The sequence below is a fragment of the Lonchura striata genome, chromosome 1 (assembly GCF_046129695.1).
Source record: "Lonchura striata isolate bLonStr1 chromosome 1, bLonStr1.mat, whole genome shotgun sequence".
Classification (NCBI taxonomy): domain Eukaryota; kingdom Metazoa; phylum Chordata; class Aves; order Passeriformes; family Estrildidae; genus Lonchura; species Lonchura striata.
In genome coordinates, this window is record NC_134603.1 from 10,691,535 (window position 1) to 10,710,192 (window position 18,658).

Here is an 18,658-nt window from a genome sequence, read left to right on the forward strand (position 1 = left end):
CACAATCCTAGTTAAGGACAAGGCAAAACTGTTCCTGTTCTGAAGGCTGCTGTGACACTAGGCATTCATTTACAAAGAACTGTGTCTATATGCAGATTTGTGCCGAAATGCACTTGGGATTTGCAACTACATTAGCTACACCAGTACTGTTTCCACGTAAACAGGTTTTTTTGTCACTGGTTAGCATAACAATCTCAGGAGTATTGACCCGTTGGAAAATAGTGCCCCTTGACTCAGAGTGAGCTGTTTTCAGACTTCTGGCAGAGTATTTCTGTGCACATCTCAGTATTAAGCTGGCTGCAGAAAGGACTGGAGAAAGCCCTGGTTGTGTAAACCAGAGACCTCTTGAAACCAAAAAGTTTCTACATAGACAGGAATAGCTCTTACAGGCAGACAGGGTCAAACTTTGATCTTTAAAGTTAAGTAACAGTCTGCTCTCCTTCACAGTGCCTGAGTGTCTCTGAGAAGTCTGTTTTGCAGCCTTGGTGACCAGGTCCCCTAAAACAGATTTTGTGGAGATAGGTGGAAATCAGGCACATAAAGCATCCCAGTGGTCCCTGCTGCTGGCCTTTGCTGGCAGAACCATGCAGTACATGTCCTGCTCTGAGCTGGAGAGGGACCCTGGAGAAAAGCTGTTGTAGGGCTGGGATGGAATCTAGGGTATGAATAGGAGGGGTAGAAATGCACATGTCAACTCCCTTCACTGTTCTGACAGAACTAGAGAGAAACTGGATGACAATTTCTTGAACGATGCCAGAAACCTTCAGCAGAGGTCTTTCCATCACCACACTGAAAGAGATCAAAGGCACTGCCAAAGAATCATGGGCAAAATGAGTTAAAAGCCCCTCCACCACATGCTATAGAAGAAAATATATGAAGAAAAAATATTTGAGACAAAAAGGAGAGCTGTTATTATGTCATCTGACTGTCATGTAAATTCAGTTCTGGATGACCACAAATTTTCCCTAGAATTTTAAACCTTTCAGTGCAATCTGGATTCACTCTGCAATTCATATTCTCTAATCCTTCCTCTTTGCCATCTGTCAATCACCTGTAGTTTGAATAGGAGTTCTTTCTGGCAAAGACATTTTTATGACATAGAAAGATTCAGACTGGCATCACAGAGTTACTTCTCCATGCTGGAACATCTGTAGAGCCTTGAAACACCATTTTAAAAATCAGTGAATTTGTAAATCCTGTAAAAAGAATATTTAAGCACCCACAAGGCATTTTAGGCCTCTTAGATACTGATGACTCAAAAATTAATCATTGCTGATTAAGAGAATTTTATGAGACAAAATAATGGAGTAATAAATATCCAAAGATTCTTTAAAATTATTATGATGAAACCTTATTTTTTCATCATAAATCATACACATAGAGTACATAACCCATATAGAATTTGAGAGTAGGGCTAATGTCTGTAATTAAACAACATAAGCAAATCTAGTCAGGAGATTGTCTTAAAATGAAAAGCCACAAATAGTTGTAGGGGATTTTTCAATGCCTTCTTTCTTGAGATAGATCCATAACAAAAATAAAAAAATAATAAAAATATTAAAAATATGAAAAAATATGTGGATTTGGAGTTTGGTTTTGCTTGGGTTTTTTTTTTTTTTGTTTTGTTTTTTTGTTTTTTTGGTAGGCTTTGTTCTTTTGATGGAATTTTCCCATGATTAAAGGAAAAACAGAACTGTTGCAAAAGTTTCCATAGGAAGTACTTATCATTTCCCAAACAGCTCTCATCTTCTTTCTCTTGATTCATCCCTTAGATTGAAGCTGTCTAAACCCTGAGTCCCAAAATGGTACTTAAGCACCGTGAAAAAAGGGAATAATAAAATAATGCCTGGTGGACTATATATAACACTATGTGATTTACGGGCTAATACCTGTCCTGTTATTATTTCTCTGCTACTGTTAAACAGATGACTTCAGGAGAGCAAGGAATTCACTAAAATAATCCTTTCCTCTTCAAGAGTTAAAGCCCCACTTCTTGAACATATGAACCAGAAATGAAATTAACTTTTGCAGCCTTCTCTTTGCCATAAAAGGACTCCTCTCTCGGCAGCCACCAGAGTCCATTAGCTGGGAAAGCAGGCAGGTGTAAAAGAAGTTCATGTTTAACCTCACTGGGTTTGAAAGCCAGCACTGAAGTTTATCAGCTCACAAGCCCGTGAAGGGAGGAAAGGCAGAGAATGGGATTTAGTCAAAGACTTACTCAGAGTTAACACAGGCCACTGGCGCTAATAAACAAACATTGCCAGACATCAAAAGGAAGTAAGTAAATCTGGGAAGGTTTAGTCCAAACAATGGAAGGGCAAGCTAAGCCTGTTGCAGGGTGGGCAGTGGAGCGGGTGACTTAGAGATATTAACCCTTGCCTAGGCCACAGAGGCATAACAACAAGAGGATTGAACCCCAAATTTGTTCCAGAGAAGCAAGACATTTTTAGCCCAAAAGTCAGAAAACCCCTACCTTCTGAATCTCAACTTTCTTTGGTTCTCCACCTTAAATTAATCATGCCATGTAAGACTGGGAGTCAGCCCAGTACAAAGATTAATGGACAAAACTTGACTTCAAGAGTTGAAATCTGTACATTTTCACACAGTGCCCAGGCAATCACTGGGTGATGGCCTCACAGCAGAGGCCATGGCTGCTTGGCACACTGGAGCTTGGAGTTTTCTGTGTTTGGGAGACAATTTCCACTGCAACCAAGCAGTGTGACTGCAGCCCATGGAGCTTGGTGATAGGGAATCTGTGAAGACGAAGCAGCACTGCCTTTTGCAAGAATGTCTCTGAAGTCTGGAAAACTTTTTTGAAAATGCACAGCTCCCACATCTTCCTTCTTTACAGGGCATCTCCTCACCTTAGGTCTCTGCCCTAGGCAGGGTTGATTGACTACAACCAAATTGTGCTCTTAATGCTTATCTCGAGTTTAACTTCCAGGTTGGGAAAAAGGCAACATACTTAACCAGACACAATTCATCACAGGGGCAAAAGTGTCATTCACTCATCCAAGGCTTCCTGATCTGTGTAATCCCTTTGTCTTTTCAGTTCTTCCAGTTTGAGATACCAGTTTTGCTCTGCCCATAACATACTGCCTGTGAGCACAGCTCCAACAATGACTCCATGGAGGACATACGTACACCTCTGCTCTGAAGAAGCTCTTCCTGAAGGGAAAGGCTCTGAGGATGCAGAAAAAAGCTGGAAGAAAGGAAATATCTTTAAGTGACAGGGCTCAGTGTTATATGAGTCTCAGAACTATGGGTGGCCATCCATGTTTAGAAGGGTCATCTGAACCAGCAGAGTTCAGGTGGACTCCACCAGGCTCAGCCAAGGATCTCCTTCTGAGCCCAAGGAGCAGGAGCTACCAGCTTGCACTGGATGCCCTAAAACTGACCTTCCTTCTGCAGAGCCAAACCTGCTACTGAGTATTTGGGAACACTGGGCCATGCTTCCTCTCACAATCCCATTTTTTGGAGGCTGAGGTGGAACCAGAGGCACTGTTTTCAGAAGTCAGAGCCCACCCCTCTGTGCTCATCAGGGGCAGATCTCTCATGGGCTTCTGCTGTGCATCTCCCAAACGTTTTTGTGTCGCCTTGTTCCTGAAAGAAACAACCACATGGTGACAACTGTAAGGAATGGAAAGTTGTCCCTCAGCTCTGTACTTCAAGTACAGATAAAGAGACGAACAGGAGGCATTACACAGCTTCTTTCCCTTTTGCCCAGGAAGAGTAAAGAAAAGGGAAAATCCACAGCTCCTTCCCAGCAGCTGGGCGCCTTTGATGCATGCTCACCCTCCTGAAGGGTGCTCCTCTGGTTGGAAGCACAGGCACTGCCTGCAATGGCTGCCTGCAACTTATCCCCCAGGAAGGGGCAAGTGTGTGAAAGGGAGACCAGAGAAGAGACTGAAGGAAGCAGAGAGCACAGCAGCCCCGAGCAGGACAGACAGGTGTGATCAGGTAGGTTTTTGCTGACCACCATGCTATTGTATCTGCAGGGCTTCAGGCTCCTCTCATGCTGCTCCCTCTGACATTTCACAGCAAGGACAGCCAAGCCAGAAGTGTCTTGCTCCAAAGGCAGGGGATACATTCAAAAAGAACGTCAAAAAAAGGGCCCCCATAGGAACCACAATCAATGTAGCAGTTTAAATAACATCATGCATAATACATTGCAAACTTCCACCTCCAAGAGAGAGAGATGGCTGAAAAGGAATGTAGACTGAGCCAAAAAGAAAGCAAGGCTTTTTCCAAAAGGCAAAGGCTAGCAAATCTGTAAGGGCTCGCAATCTGCTATAGCACAGTTTGTTTGAAGGCTGGGGTGAAAAACAGCGAGCCAAAAAGGCCCCAGAGCCTGAGGATTATTCACTTGTTTTCTCTTCAGTTTTTTATTTTTGTTATTTCTGCTTAGTCAAGGCTCGTTTTGGCACCTCAGGAACTCACATCTGTCGCTGGGAATGCAGGCACAGACCACCCAACACAGAGGAACCTGCAAGTGCTGAGCCACAGCTCCAGGTGGTTCCAGCCTCACTTCTTTGCCACTCTCCTGCCTCCCAGCTCCCTTTCCATCAGCCAGGATGTCTTGTCAGGTGCCGTGTCACCTCAGATCTCTTTCAGATCACGGCGTGCCGCCTTCCTTTGTCAGGCAAGGTAACTCAATGACAGGTTGATGTGCAACGGGTCCATGTTTCTTTTATTAGGATCGTGTACCTGCTGTCACTTTGGATAAGGACTATCTATTTCAAGTGGTTTCCTGCGAAGTCAACAGGGCTGAGTTTCTCTGAGAGGTCATAAGAATCATCTGGAATTCCCAAGTGTGTCTAGTCAAACCTGCATCCCCTATCACAACACGGCCAGCTTTGTTACTTCAAGATCCCATCAGGTACATAAGCCCTAAAGCAGACATCAGAAGCCCAAAGAACATAAGCACATATTTAACTTTGAACTAAAGGATTCCTTTAGATGTCAGTTTTATTACCCCTGTGCTTAAAGCTAGGCACATGTCTTTTGTGGATCCTAACAGCATCAATAATTTACATTGTGGAAGCAGCTAGAGGCCCCATTTATGTTGAGATTGTTGTACAAACAAAATAATTGACAGTCTCTGCCCTAAAAATCTTTCAGTCTGGAAAGTGAATCTGCAATTCCCTTTGTAGCTTGCTTTTCCCAGATTTATTTTTCTCTCATATTTAATCCAATTTAAACACTTCCATGCAGCAACATCAGCATGTTATTTTTAAATTCAGCTTTTACTGACTAATGAGAAGAAGTGACCCTCATCTTTTTTGTTGAAGAGCAGAGGCAGCTAGGCCTAAATGCTGAAAGATTTAGTGTAGAGCAACCAGTAATTTGGAGGCACAAACTGAGACACGAGCCATGAATTAAGATGCTTCTGAAATATTTTGTGAGCTTTCAGCACTACCACAGGCTTCTCATCAGATCAGCTGTTTGCCAGCCAAGACAGTAAAAATGCACCCCTCAGATTAATTCTTCCCCAAGAATTTGGGTTTAAACCACACAGGATGCTTTGCTGACTGTATTTGGCTACACAGGAATTGGTATCAGCCTTCTTGCAATGTGGAACAGATGCAAAAGCAACAAGCAGAACAAAGCTGCTGGGTTTCCATTTTCACTTTGAGATGGTCTCATGCTATTCTATTTGCTGTTTCTTTGCAGTTCTAATCCCATACAGAGCAGGTCCTGGAGACAGAGCATCTCTGAAGATCAGGTGTCTTGCTGCAGTCTGAGTGTTTATGTGTACAATTGTCATGAGGTGTCCTCGCTCACTTCTCTTCCCGTAAGGGAAGCACCCTCCTCTGCAAAAAAACTGATTCCCATTTTCCACAACTGCTGTGCAACTGCTCTGGACTGTCACTTGTCCAATTTTACAACATGAAGCCTGAAACTGCATCCTGTGGCCCAGTCAGTGCTGAAGAAAGTGGAAAATTTAATGTCTGGCTAGTTTTTATTTAGTTTTTTTAAGTACACACCACATTATCTGCAGTACAGTAGAGCAGATTCCTTTAGCACAATGTTGCCCCACTGACTCATAGTCAATTTATCATCCTCTAAAATCCCCCAATTCTATTTCATGATAGGAAAATACTGGTTAGAAAACACAAAATTTCCTCTTTTTCAGGAGACTGACAGAACTATTTAAGGGTTTTTATAGTATCTGCTGTTTTCATCACATCCTTAGTGTGCACAAAGTTGACCACATTCAATATTCTTCTTAATTAAGTATCTGTAGCTGTAATATAAGACCCAAAAGCAAGCCAAAATAAAACAATAAATAAACATTTTTATTAGATTTCAGGTTTTCTGTGGAAAGGGACTGGAGTATCCACACATTTGTTACCAGTTTCCAGACATTCCCCTGTGTTAAATCTACGCTCTCCCAGGCAGACACAGATGCCATCTCCAAAAAGGAACACCCCAATCAGCACAAGGAGAAGAGAAGAAGCCCTTGCTGCTGTTATTATAAGCAAGCATTTCAGTAGCATCCAGAGGTTCCAGCAAGGCCTTCAAAAGCAAGACACAACTCACCTGTAACATCTCTGCCGAGCCTCATAGGGTCAGGTTTAGCCTCCAAAGGTCTCTGTTGAAGAGCAGCAGTAAAATCAGCACTAGTCCCAGCCCAGACACCTAGGAGAGCAGCTGAGATTGCCTCTGACACAGGCAAGATTCATTTTATAAAGTACTAAATTAAAGACATGAAACCATTTCTTTAGGGAAAGGAGGGGAGCACCAAGCCACACTCCCAATCTCACTATCTTCTACCCCTCAAAGCTGCCACCCAGCCCACACAGTTGTCCTTTTTGAATTTTTCTTTCTCAACCCAAGCAGAAGCTGACTTTGCAGCTTTCTCAGCTTGCCCTGTTCCAGTGAAGGCTCTTGGAAAGCCCCAGCTGATCTGAGGACCAGAACCACTCTGTGCACCTGGCTCAGAGCTGATAGAGAACAGCTGGAGTTCTAGAGATGCCCATTTCCAGCTCAGGTGCTCCCTCAGCAGCTGATCCCATCCACCTGGAGTGACTGGTGGCAGCTGTCCCTTCTTCCAGACACGCTTGGCCAGGAGCTCTCACATGCTGTCCTCTTCAGTGATGCTTTGCTCCAAAGTTGGGGTACAATGGCACTGTGACCCAAGCACAAACCCTGGCACAGAGGAGACACCATGGATCTTGCTCCCTGGGGGCTCTCTCTGTGCTTTTCCTGTTTCTCCATGAAGCCACCATCAAGCACCCTTTCCCTTTATGCTCTTCCATCTCTTTGGGACTTCTGAAAATCAGCTGTTCTTTTAATTTAGACCTCAGCCCAGTAGGCCAGAAATAAGCAATATTCCTATTTCCATAAAAGACTCCTCCTCAGTGATAAGGGTAATAACAACAACAACAACAACAACAACAACAACAACAACAATAATAACACTGAATCACAACAAACAAAAAACAGGATTCCAAAACAAAAATCCACATTTGTTGCTGATTCTGGAGTAAGGGTTTGAAGCCTATTTCCTTAGTTCCTACAGTTATTTGATTTAGACTTTTGGTCCACTTCACCCTGTTGGCATATATTAAATTGTGAGAGCTGAATATGTTTTTAGGTCTTTTATCATATCAACTAGGGGTGTAAGTAGTTATCTTGTGGAATTTGTCTGTGGGGCAGAGAAAGCAAGCTCTTCTTTAAGTTTGAGCAAGCTCTTCTCTCACAAAAAGATTCCTTTCTCTTTTATATTTTCTACTGGATTGTATTTAATAGAAAATATTAGAAACCGTACTGTATTCAGGAGAAAATCCTTCCATTGTTATCTCCTTCTTCAAGGTGGGCAACCCTCTGACAGATCTGTTTCAAGCAGAGCACTGAGGTGCTACACTGGAATGATTTGATTTCTACCTTCCTGAGATCATCTTTCTAAGAAGAAGCCACACATGTGCCTCTGGTTTACTGAAGAGCAATGCAAGCGATGGAGAAGATCCAAAGACAGCCAACAGCATTAAGAAGACTTCCCTCAAACTGACTGGGTCTGGATCACACCCAAAGACAGTTGGTCTGAAGAGAAAGAAAAGAAGAGCAGAATTTGAGTATTCCTTAAAGTGTCAGAGACATAAGCAAGGCTGCATGCAATAGAAATAAGGAAAGGCTGGCTGATATAGTGCAGCGGTTTCCCTACAAGCTTTTCTTTGTTTCTATGATTTAGGACAAGCCAATTTCTGACAGATTAGCCAAGGACCCATTTTCCTTTCAGGAGAAGCTGTGGTGAGCATCAGTAAAGGCTGAATATACCACAGTGCAGAACAACTCTGCTGCTTGAGGTAAGAGCCTCCAGCAAGGAGCCCGAGCCAGCTGGTCTGAGCAGGGACAGGCACACAGGCTCTGCTGCCAGACACGCAGCTCTATTTGCAGTACACAGGCACCTGTAGTACCAGACAAGGGCTACAATGAAATTTCTCTCACCCAAATGCTGATCAAAGAGCACTGAGATATTCCAAGCCAAGGTAATGATAATCCAGCAATGTGTTCCCACTCTTGGTACAGAGGCACTAACCCTAAAACAATCAAAACTAGCAAAAGGACATTGGGAAATGACCCAAAGTTACACTAAAAGAGGGTCAGGTTGGATATTAGGAAAAATTTCTTTACTTAAAGGATTGTCAAGCATTGGAAGGCTCCCCAGAGAAGTGATGGAATTACCACCCCTGGGTAGACATGGAACATCATGATATGGTTTACTGGGCATGGTAGTGCTCTGTCAAAGGTTGGACTTGATGATCTTGGGGGTCTTCTCCAACCTTAATAATGCTATAATTTTACAATTATTGCTGCTGCTCTACAGACCAACAGATACAGACCCCTAAGAAATCCCATAGCTCTTTTAGAAGGATGAATACAAAGTTATGATAAAATTCACGTTTTTAAAAGATTTTGTGCTGCCTACATACATCTTTGCCATTGATATCCCCTACAAAAACCCAAGACATTCCTCATCCTTGGTGTTGGCTGCATATGTGCAGAAGGAAAGCATCAACCAATTACTGTTTATAAAATGTTTTTTATTCCGAAAAAAACTGTAACTACCTCTATAAAGATACCACACCACTAAAGTTTTTGCTGGATTCAAATGATTGATGAATTTTCAGGTAAAAAAAAATGTCACTTTGAATCAAATAAGTCAAAACTGGGCACAAGAGAGGCCAGAGAATTTCCTGCAGCAGGTTTCATAAGCAGATTAAAACCTGTGGCTACATCTTAAAATCATAGAATTCTTTAGGGTGGAAAAGACCTCTAAGACTATTGAGTCCAATTGTTAACTCAGCACGTCCAAGTCCACCACAAAACCTTGTCCCTAAAGTGCAACATCTACACATCTTTTAAGTCTCCCTAGGGATTGTGACTTCACCAATTCCCTGGGCAGCCTGATGCTTGAACACCCTTTCAGTGAAAAAAATTAATAAACTATTCCTAATATTCAATTTAAACCTCCTCTGGCACAATATAAGTTCATTTTCTCTTGTCCTATTACTTCTTACTTAGGTGAAGACACTGACCCCCACCTGGCTACAACTTCCCTGCACAGAGTTGCAGAGAGTGCCAAGGTCTCTCCTGAGCCTCCTTTTCTTCAGATTTAACACCCCCAGCTCCTTCAGCTGCTCCTCACAGGACTTGTGCTCCAGCCCCTTCCCCAGCTCCATTGCCCTTCTCTGGACACACTCCAGCCCCTCAGTGTCTTTCTTGCAGTGAAGGGCCCAAAACTGAATACAGGATTGTCCCCCCAGCACAGGGGGACAATCACTGCCCTGGCCCTGCTAGCCACACTATTTTGGATGCAGACCAGGTACCACTGGCTTTCTTGGCCACCTGGGCACACTGGCACATATTCAGCCACTGCTGCTCAGAGGTCCTTTTCCTCTGGGCAGCTTTCCAGCCCCTCTGCCCCTCCCCTGTGTCACTGCAGGGGTTGTTGTGACCCAGGTGCAGACCTGGCACTCGGCCTTGTTGAACCTCATACAATTGGCCTTGGCCCATCAACCCAGCCTGTTCAGATCCCTTTGCAGAGCCCTCCAACCCTCTGGCAGATCAACAGTCCCATCCAGATTCATGCTGCCCACAATTGACTGGGTGCCCTCGATCCCCTCATCAATATCATTGATAAAGAGATTAAACAGAGCTGGCCCCAATACTGAGCCCTGAGGAACACCACTGCTGACTGGCTGCCAGCTGAATTTAACTAAATTTGTTTGTGGCAACAGAGGTAGCAAACAAAAAAAGGAGTGTTTTTTTCCCAGAGAAAGAAGGGCTGATACCTGAAAGAGTTTCAGCACAAATCTCTCAGTGATTTTAGTAATGATAAACATTTCAAGATCCCTTTACTAAGTTTTCACTTAGGGAACATATATCTGTTCTGCCTGTCCTATCTGTTACTGTTTAGGGCAGAAGGTTTTTATCCTCCTTCTTCTTCCCTGGCCCAAAACCACAAAATGGCTTTTCCTGGAATGGTTCAATTGCATGTAACTATAAATTAAAGATGAGCTATCTATACTGAAGTCCTGTTCAAGACCCACATCAAAACAGTTCTGTCCCACATTTACAAAATGTATATTTACTTCATGCTAAGAAAACTGACATTTGCAAGTGGCTGTGTGCTTTGTGCTTCAGTGAAAAAACAAGCTTTAGCTGTGGTTTGTGAAAGGTGGGCTTCTCTCACCAGAGGCACATACTTTCCCAGGAAAGGAAGCACTGGTCTCATTACGATCCAGTAGAGGATGAATTGCCCTGCTAAGAGGAATGTTTTGCAAGTTTGGTATCTAAATAATGCAGAAAAACACAGAACACTCAAAATATTAAGACCTACCATTCATATACAAGTTTAACCTGGAGGCTGAAGCATGGCAGGTAGGAAAAAATTAAAAGCATTTCAAAGTGCCAGGCAAAACTCTGAATGTATCTTCCCACAGTGACATCTGCCCACCCCTTACCATAATGGAAAGTGTGTCTCAATTGTATCAGTATTTTCCCCCTGACCTCTATGCCTACATATCAAACATTATAGGAAAAAGTAATGCAAATAAACATACTGAAAATGAAATTCAGAACTCTTAAAATCAATGGCAGTTTTGCCACTGGTTTCAGCAGAGCCAGATTTCACACACAGATAACAAAGCAGGTCATCGATGTCCATGTCAGATCACTTCCTGACTCTATGAATGGAAGCTCCTCTTGGCAAAGGGAGCTTGGCTTTTACCTTTCTAAAGTCCTAATTCAACACAGTACTTAAAGCCCTTGAAAGAGAGATTATTCAGTGTTACACTAAGTAAGCACTTATCCAACTGCAAGCTGAGTTTGTAGCTTCAAAGAAAACACACAAGTGAAAATGGACATATCCTCGCTGGGAGCATGGCAGGACTGAGTTCCCCCTAACCCTTGCTCTCCAATGCATTGTTTTCTGGTATTTGAGTGACTGAAAAAAACATTTTCCCAGTTTGGGGAAAAGTGGCATTTCTGCATCCTAGACAACAAAGGACTAAAGGAGGAAGTATCTCCAGGCTCTTGCTGAGTATCACATTTCTGTCAGGGGTGGTACCCTCAAAGCTCAGCAGCAGTCCTCAGGAAAATTCTCTGAAACCCAAGGCTTGCAAGGTACCACCAGAGGCCAGTTGAGGTACAGAGTGGCATTATCCAGTCTTGATCATTCTTCCCATGCTGAAGCAGCCATCAGCTATTCAGTCTCCGAGGATACGTGATCTAAGTCTCCACAACAGCCTTAAAACCTGGTCTCTCCATAAAGCCCATCCACCTGGAAAAAAAGGGGGGAAAAAGTCCATAAAAACACACTTCTGGTTGAAAGCAGCTTCCTACATAAGATAGCACATATTCTACATTTTGAGGTCAGGTGGTACAGAAAGGGTTAACCAACATTCAACGAATGGGCAAACCGTTCTTTTTCAGTATTTCCAGTTTTAGAAAGTCCCAGTCAGTTCTCTGGATAGACCACATTTTTAAAGAAAATGGGCCAGAAAGTCCTCTACAGATGAGTCACGCTGACAATATCAGAGCAGAACAACAAAATTGTTGTCCTATCAAGGCTAAGCCAAAAATAGTTGTTTTCATAAGCCTTTCACCTGATTCTCATTTCTCATTTGCACTGAGGTCCAGAGGGGATGGGAGAACCAGTTTACCACTAAACTCTTTCAAAGTGTAGCAGAAGTACATTACTGAAAAGTATGTAACAAATGAGATTGGTGGCAAATTACTCTAATATTGGCAGAAGCAGTGACTGTGACCTTAGAAGCTAGTGGGCAGGTTATGGTATCATTCTAGGTTTCTGCCTCTCTAATAAAATCTTTGTGCATCCTAAGTATTCTTCTTTTCATATAAATACTCTATCACTTGTTTATGAGTATATGAGAAATGTAGGCCTACTCTGGTTATTATTGCTGACCCCAGCAGTCACATAGCTCTTGAAATGAAAGTCTATAATGACTGCAAAATCATTTTCAATCATCTTTTTATTTCCAGCATTTAATGCTTATACAGGCCTTTCATAAAGAGCACAATCCACATCCCCTGTCTTGGAGGGACATAAGAGCATGCTACAAGTAATGTACGTAGGACAAAACTTAGTTATGTCCTCACAGCCTGGGTATCTTTTTATCACCCTCACCTCCAGACTCATCTGTGCTGAGTTAAGCTGTGTGCTCAACCAAGAGAAAACTGTGTCCTGTCATGGCAGAGCTGTTTGACCTAAATTCAAAGTGGGCCATAGTTTTAGATGCCTGAATTAAGACGTGATAAAAGGAGCACATTTTCAAAAGTATTAAATATCTGCCCATAAAGAGAGACATAAATAGAGAAATAAATAAAATTTTAAAAATCCCAACAATTCTTTTTCAGATAGAACACTAGCAAAAAAACAAGAACACTAAAGCCTATATTAAGTCTCTGACACGAAAAACCTTCAGTAAGCCACACAAAACTCAAAGATGTCAGAAAAACAGTACAGTAACTGCCTGGCATAGAGAAATCAAAGTCTTCAAAACTGCTGTGGAGAAGATGGCAGAGCTCAGAAGTTGAATATTTCAAGTGGTTACACATATCCCTCCCTGGAAGCTGGCAGCTAACCCTGTACACATTTTTTAAAAACCATTATGGAAGTTGTCACGTTCTGTGACATGTTGATCAAGGTTCCCGACCAAGCAAGGGGCTTTACTTAACCTCAGACCTGCTTTTGAGTTGTGCACACATCCCAGCACAAACACACAAACACAGTCAACAGACCTGCAGTGTCATGGAGCCAACGATGTTCTTTCACAGCACCAGGCTGGGAGAGGGGGCCAGGAGCTCTTGGCAGAGCTCAGACCTCCCAGCCTGAGAGGAGGCACTCGGGTTGCTCAGTGCACATTTGGGAACACGACAAGAGCTTTGTAACTCCCCCTGAAAGGATCCCCTGCACCCACCCTGGGGAGCATAACGAAGGGATGGGGGGTGAGAGGATGCAAGGCAGGGAGAGGGGGCATTTTTTCCCCCAGCCCCTCGATCCATCACAGCACCTTTATTCTCAGCACTTTAGGGCTACTCATTTATTCACATGGTTCTTCACTTTACCATCCTGCAAACATTGCAAACACTCAGGCAGCTCCACTAACCAGAGTGTTCAGCTACAGCCCAGCACCTCAGTCAAGCTGCATGTCTCTTCAGGTCTAGTTTTATTAAAAAGCGGGAGATTCAAAAAAACTGAATGAATACAGAAATAGGTTCAAGGAACATTCAGGACAGAGAGAGAACCATCCTATACACTAAGCCCTCTATGATACCAAAATAATCCCTGTTGCCTCCTTCTTTGTTTAGACCATGTGTATTATGCTCATGGGACTCTATTTCAACAGGACATGAAGATACATCAGTGTGGTACAAACAGACAGGACCAAGGTCCACCTTCTACTTTTCAAGCCAGGCACATTTCTTAGCTTAGTGTCTTAGCCAACGACATGCCAGCTCCTCTGGAGATAACCCATCATGTTGGTGTAGACAAGCAGAGTGCTGTTGATCTCTTGGCTGATCAACCAGGCTACCTTCTATGGTGAGACAACTGTACAAGTTAAAGAAGTTTTAATTCCCATTTATTTGACACTTGTATGATTGCATCTAGAGCACTGTGTTCAATTCTGGGCTCCCCAGTACAGGCAACACATTGAAATAATGGGCAAAAATACATTTAATCTATAATTCATCTGTGATGGATTGCAGTACTGCTGGTTTATGAAGGATGAGCCTTACAGCATTGAATCAGATCAATTTCAGCTGGAATTTTAAGGGCAGAAAAACAGTATTTTTTCAACAACAAGCATGACCAGTTTGACTACAGTGGATGCCTTTTAATATTCCTAATAATAAAACAGACACTAGTAGAGATGTGTACAGACATAGCTCAGACACTACCATGTGACAAGCAAAACACTGCACATCAGGTTGCATACTATTTAATAGTCCCATATTTTTGAGCTGTCTTTCCTTCTGTGCTTCTTCCTCTTCTCACAAATAGGAAGATAAACCACACTTTCTAATTGTAACATCAGTGATCTATGAATCTCCTACAGTTTGTCTGTAGACCAAACAAAATTCCTCCTGTCATTTAACATTTCTTCCACATTATTTTATGTCTGCTATCTGAAGTCCAAGGGTTTCTTCCCTTCCTTGCCATGTGAGAGCAGTAATAGAAATCCAGCAAGTACAGGATTTTCAAGAGACAGTATCTGAAAGCAGTATTTGAAAGTTTAATAGAAATTGCAAAATTCACATATTTTCTACCTCACCACTGAGGCTCCTGTATTCCAAAACCTTCATCTTGTCCATACATGTAAATAAGACAAGTTGGTTCCATCCCTTGGCACTGGAATCAACTACTCAACTACCCAACTGCTCATATCCAGACAGCCAAGCCCTTTCACATCCCCAGAACAAGGTGTCTGCTGCCTAATTACTACTGGTGATGGCCTCTGGCCAGTGTGCATCCACAGATGGTGCCCAGGCACTGTCTGGAGAAGCTCGAGCTGGGGCTGGAGCTGTGCTACCAGCTTACAGAATGGACAGGTATACACCAGTGCCCAGGGTTATGTCTTGTCCCTGTTTAACCTGCTGGGATAAACCTGGCCACAACCTCCTTCAGCTCTTGCATTTGCAGACCTTTCCTCTCTCTCTTGGTCATCACAGAAGACCAGCATCTGCTAAGGCAAAGCTCAACTGCACTTCAAGAATTTTGTCAGCAAGGGCTGGAAAACAGCTGGTCAATACATAAACTTTTCAAATTTATTGTAATTATTTATCACACCTGGCTGTTTAAGGTGTCTTTAAGAGGCTATGATGACTGTTATTTTTTCAAGGAGCAGACTGGTAGTCAGATGGGGAGGAATAGGGGGTAAAACTTCAAGTACGTGTCAAGTTCTGGAAATAAAATGTTAGACAGGAGGTGACAGATCAAATACTGCATGTCTGTCACTTACAATCTGGTCTCTACAGCTGCAAAAGACAACGCTCTTATTTTAAGGTCATTTTTCCACACCCTTCTAGAGTATCTTTGCACAACTTGATTGAGACACATGCCTGCGGGGCCACCTTGTACACAGTGGCCCTGCCTGCCATTTATCACCGTGCTGGAAGTGCTCATGAATTACTCTCCACATATACTGGTTTATTTAGAGATAATTTGAGTTGCTGCTTGTGTGAACAGAACCTTTCATTGAAAACATGCAAGGAGCCAGACAGAGAGAAGGAGGGCTTGTGGGAGGGCATGACAAAGTGCTTCAAGGAAATGACACCCCAAACTGCTCCACCCCTGCAAAGCCAGCAGGTAGTCCACAGCATGGAGGAAACAGCAGTGCAAACAGCTGCCATTTCTTGCTCAGCCAAAACCAGGCATTCTGCATGTTTATTTAGACTCAGCTGACTATTAATGTGTACACACATAACACTGACCACGGGTGTTGCAATGACATGTTTCAATGTTCCAATGGAATCTTGTTTTCTATTGACCCTTTACAGACAGACCAGAAACAGGTAATCAAAAAATTAGGAATAAAAGAACACTTTCCTTAACATCTTGAAATAACTTGAGGTTGGTATTTACAGAGTCTGGGTGGATGCTGGGTTTCCACTCTTCTAAAGGGAAGACACACAGCTACCTGCTCTGTGAATATAAGTAACAGTGCTAAGCAAAGCCATGTCAATTGCTTTACAATTACAATTGTAATTACAATTACACCTTAACATTTGAATCCATGGGTGCAGAAGAAGGACACCCGTGTGCAGCTGAGTGTTAACAAATCACTGACAAGGAGGATAGTCCCATTCAGAGGCCTCACATGAACCTTCCTGGTCTTTCAACAACTTCCTATTCAACCCTTGCTATCCTCCTCTTGCTCTTCTCAGAAGCCAGGCTGTGAGCGCCCAACAGTTGATATATGAAGGACTTGGGCACTTGTTGAGCTGGAGCAGAAAAACCCATCCTTTGGCAGTGGAAAGAAGGTATTTCCTATTTATTGTGGTGATTATTAAAATGTAAAACTCAGGTATCAATACAACTACTATAGTATCGATGGATAACTCCTAATATTTCAAAATTGGAAAGTCTGAATTAAAAATGTTTATCTTGTTTTGGAACATGAAAGCAGACAAGTCTGAGAGCGCATGTTGCTGTATTTTGGGGTAATCATGCCAAATAACTGCATTGACCAAACAATGTATATGTGGATATATATAATTATTTATATCAATGTAAGACCAAAAACTAGGCAGCTTATTGAGGTGTCTGTGCAAACTTTACACATACCTTACACACACCTAAAAGAACTCTAGCTACATCTCACAAGGTGACAACTCCATCTAAGGACTCCATCAGATGACACCAGTCAGCTGCATGCAGTATCACAACAGTCCCTTGAAACCAAGCTCATTTCTTGGAGAGACCTGGCTTCCAGCTACTGGCAGAGAGGCCAAAATCCTGGCTGCTGAATGCATGCAAGAACAAAGACCAGTCCCTGCAAAATTAAACTTAGAAGAGTTGTATTAAAGATAGCTCAAGCTACACAGAACTGCATTTTAGTTCATCTAGGTCTGCAGACAGGATTATTTCACCATCAACAAGAATTCAGAATTTAGGTTATGACCAAATGCCACCATGAACTATTTCCTTTCCAGTCCAGATTTTGTTCTCTTTAACTAATTTGCACTGGTATCAACACACACAAGGATCTTCTGTTCTATGCATGTGACATCCATAGTGGTATAAGCCATTTGTCTGGTATCAAACACCTTATTTCCCCACCCTGGGGAAGTGAAAAACAAAAGAATAAAAGGTTTGTGGAGAGAGATCTTCCAGTCTAGAGACTATGTCTACCTACAGAAAGGGCCAGAAAAGATCCAGGAAACTGCAGACCAATCAGCCTTGTTTCAGACCCTGAGAGAACTGCAGAACAGGTCCTTACAAAAGCTATTTCCATGCAAACACATTTCAAGAACCTCAACGTGAAAAGCCAGCATGGACAAACTGAAGGGTCAATCCTGATTGGACCAAAAATCCTGCTCAGTGGCTGAAAGTAGTGGATATCATCATCAACTTGATTTTCACAAAGTGTTTGACACAGCCTCCCTCAAAATCCTGTCTGACAAATCAGTAAGATATGGCCTAGGCATATGAAACACAAAATGCCTGAGGAACTGACTAAACTGTTGAGTTCAGAGGCTCAAAATTTAAAAGGCTCAAAGTCATGCTGGCAGCTGGGCACAAATTAATTTCTTCTGAAGTCAATGCAATTCAGCTTTATAAGTGGTCTGGAAGGTAGGCCTGAATGCACTGTTACCAAATTTGAGGAGGAGCCCAAGTTGGATGAAGAAGCAGCGCTAGAAGAAAAAGAAATCACCATATAGAGACCTCAATGGGCTGTCAAGATCTGGCCAACAAGAATGAAGTTTAACATGAAGTTCAGCAGAGATAAATGTCAAGTCCTGAATCTAGGATGGAATAATCCCAAGCAGAAGCACCAGCTGGGCACTGGCTGGCTGGACAGTTGCTCTGCTGAAAAGGCACAGGGTGCCCTGGCAGACAGCAGGAGGAACATGAGCCAGCCAAGTATCCTGGCAGCAATGGCAGTCAACAGCATCCTGGGCTGAATTAGTGACACTGTTGCTGGTAGATGAAGAGATGTGATGTGAAGAGATGTGATCTTTCTATTCAGCTCCTGTTAGGCCACACCTGGAACACACTGTTCAGTTTCTTTCTTCGCAGTTCAAGAGACATTGAAAGCCTGGAGATGGTCCAGAGGGGACCAAAAAGATGAGGGGAGTGGAGAACTTTACGACTGAATGAATTTCACTTGCTCAGACTTCAGCAGGGAAGGTTTAGTGTGGGGAAATCAAATCACTGCCTTCCAATACCTAAAAAGTAGTTCTGGTGAAGACACATCTCTTCACAAGGATGATATGAGAAAAAGCAATGGACAAAACTGGCTTCTAGGGAAGTTCTAGGGATGTTTTATGTGAATATCAAAAAACTTTTTTCTGTGAGAGCGACATTAGGATCAGTTGCCCGAAGAGAGAGCAATCTTTCTCACTAGAAATAATAAAGATGTAAATTGATTTGGCCTCAACTAACACTATTTTTAATGGAAAATTG

At 42.7% G+C, this 18,658-nt stretch overlaps 1 long non-coding RNA gene across 6 annotated transcripts in view; it reads right to left on the minus strand.

The window, feature by feature from the left end:
- The window catches only part of LOC110476993 (uncharacterized), a 193,868-nt gene that overhangs the window by 38,552 nt on the left and 136,658 nt on the right, over positions 1 to 18,658 (minus strand). For 3 of the 6 annotated variants that reach the window (XR_002466501.2, XR_002466502.2, XR_002466503.2), the window contains one exon: positions 5,951 to 11,788. This is a non-coding gene — a long non-coding RNA (uncharacterized LOC110476993). Of the gene's footprint in view, positions 1 to 1,631; positions 3,604 to 5,950; positions 11,789 to 18,658 lie in introns of those variants that run through there. The other 3 variants (XR_013339705.1, XR_013339707.1, XR_013339706.1) reach the window with 3 other exon arrangements.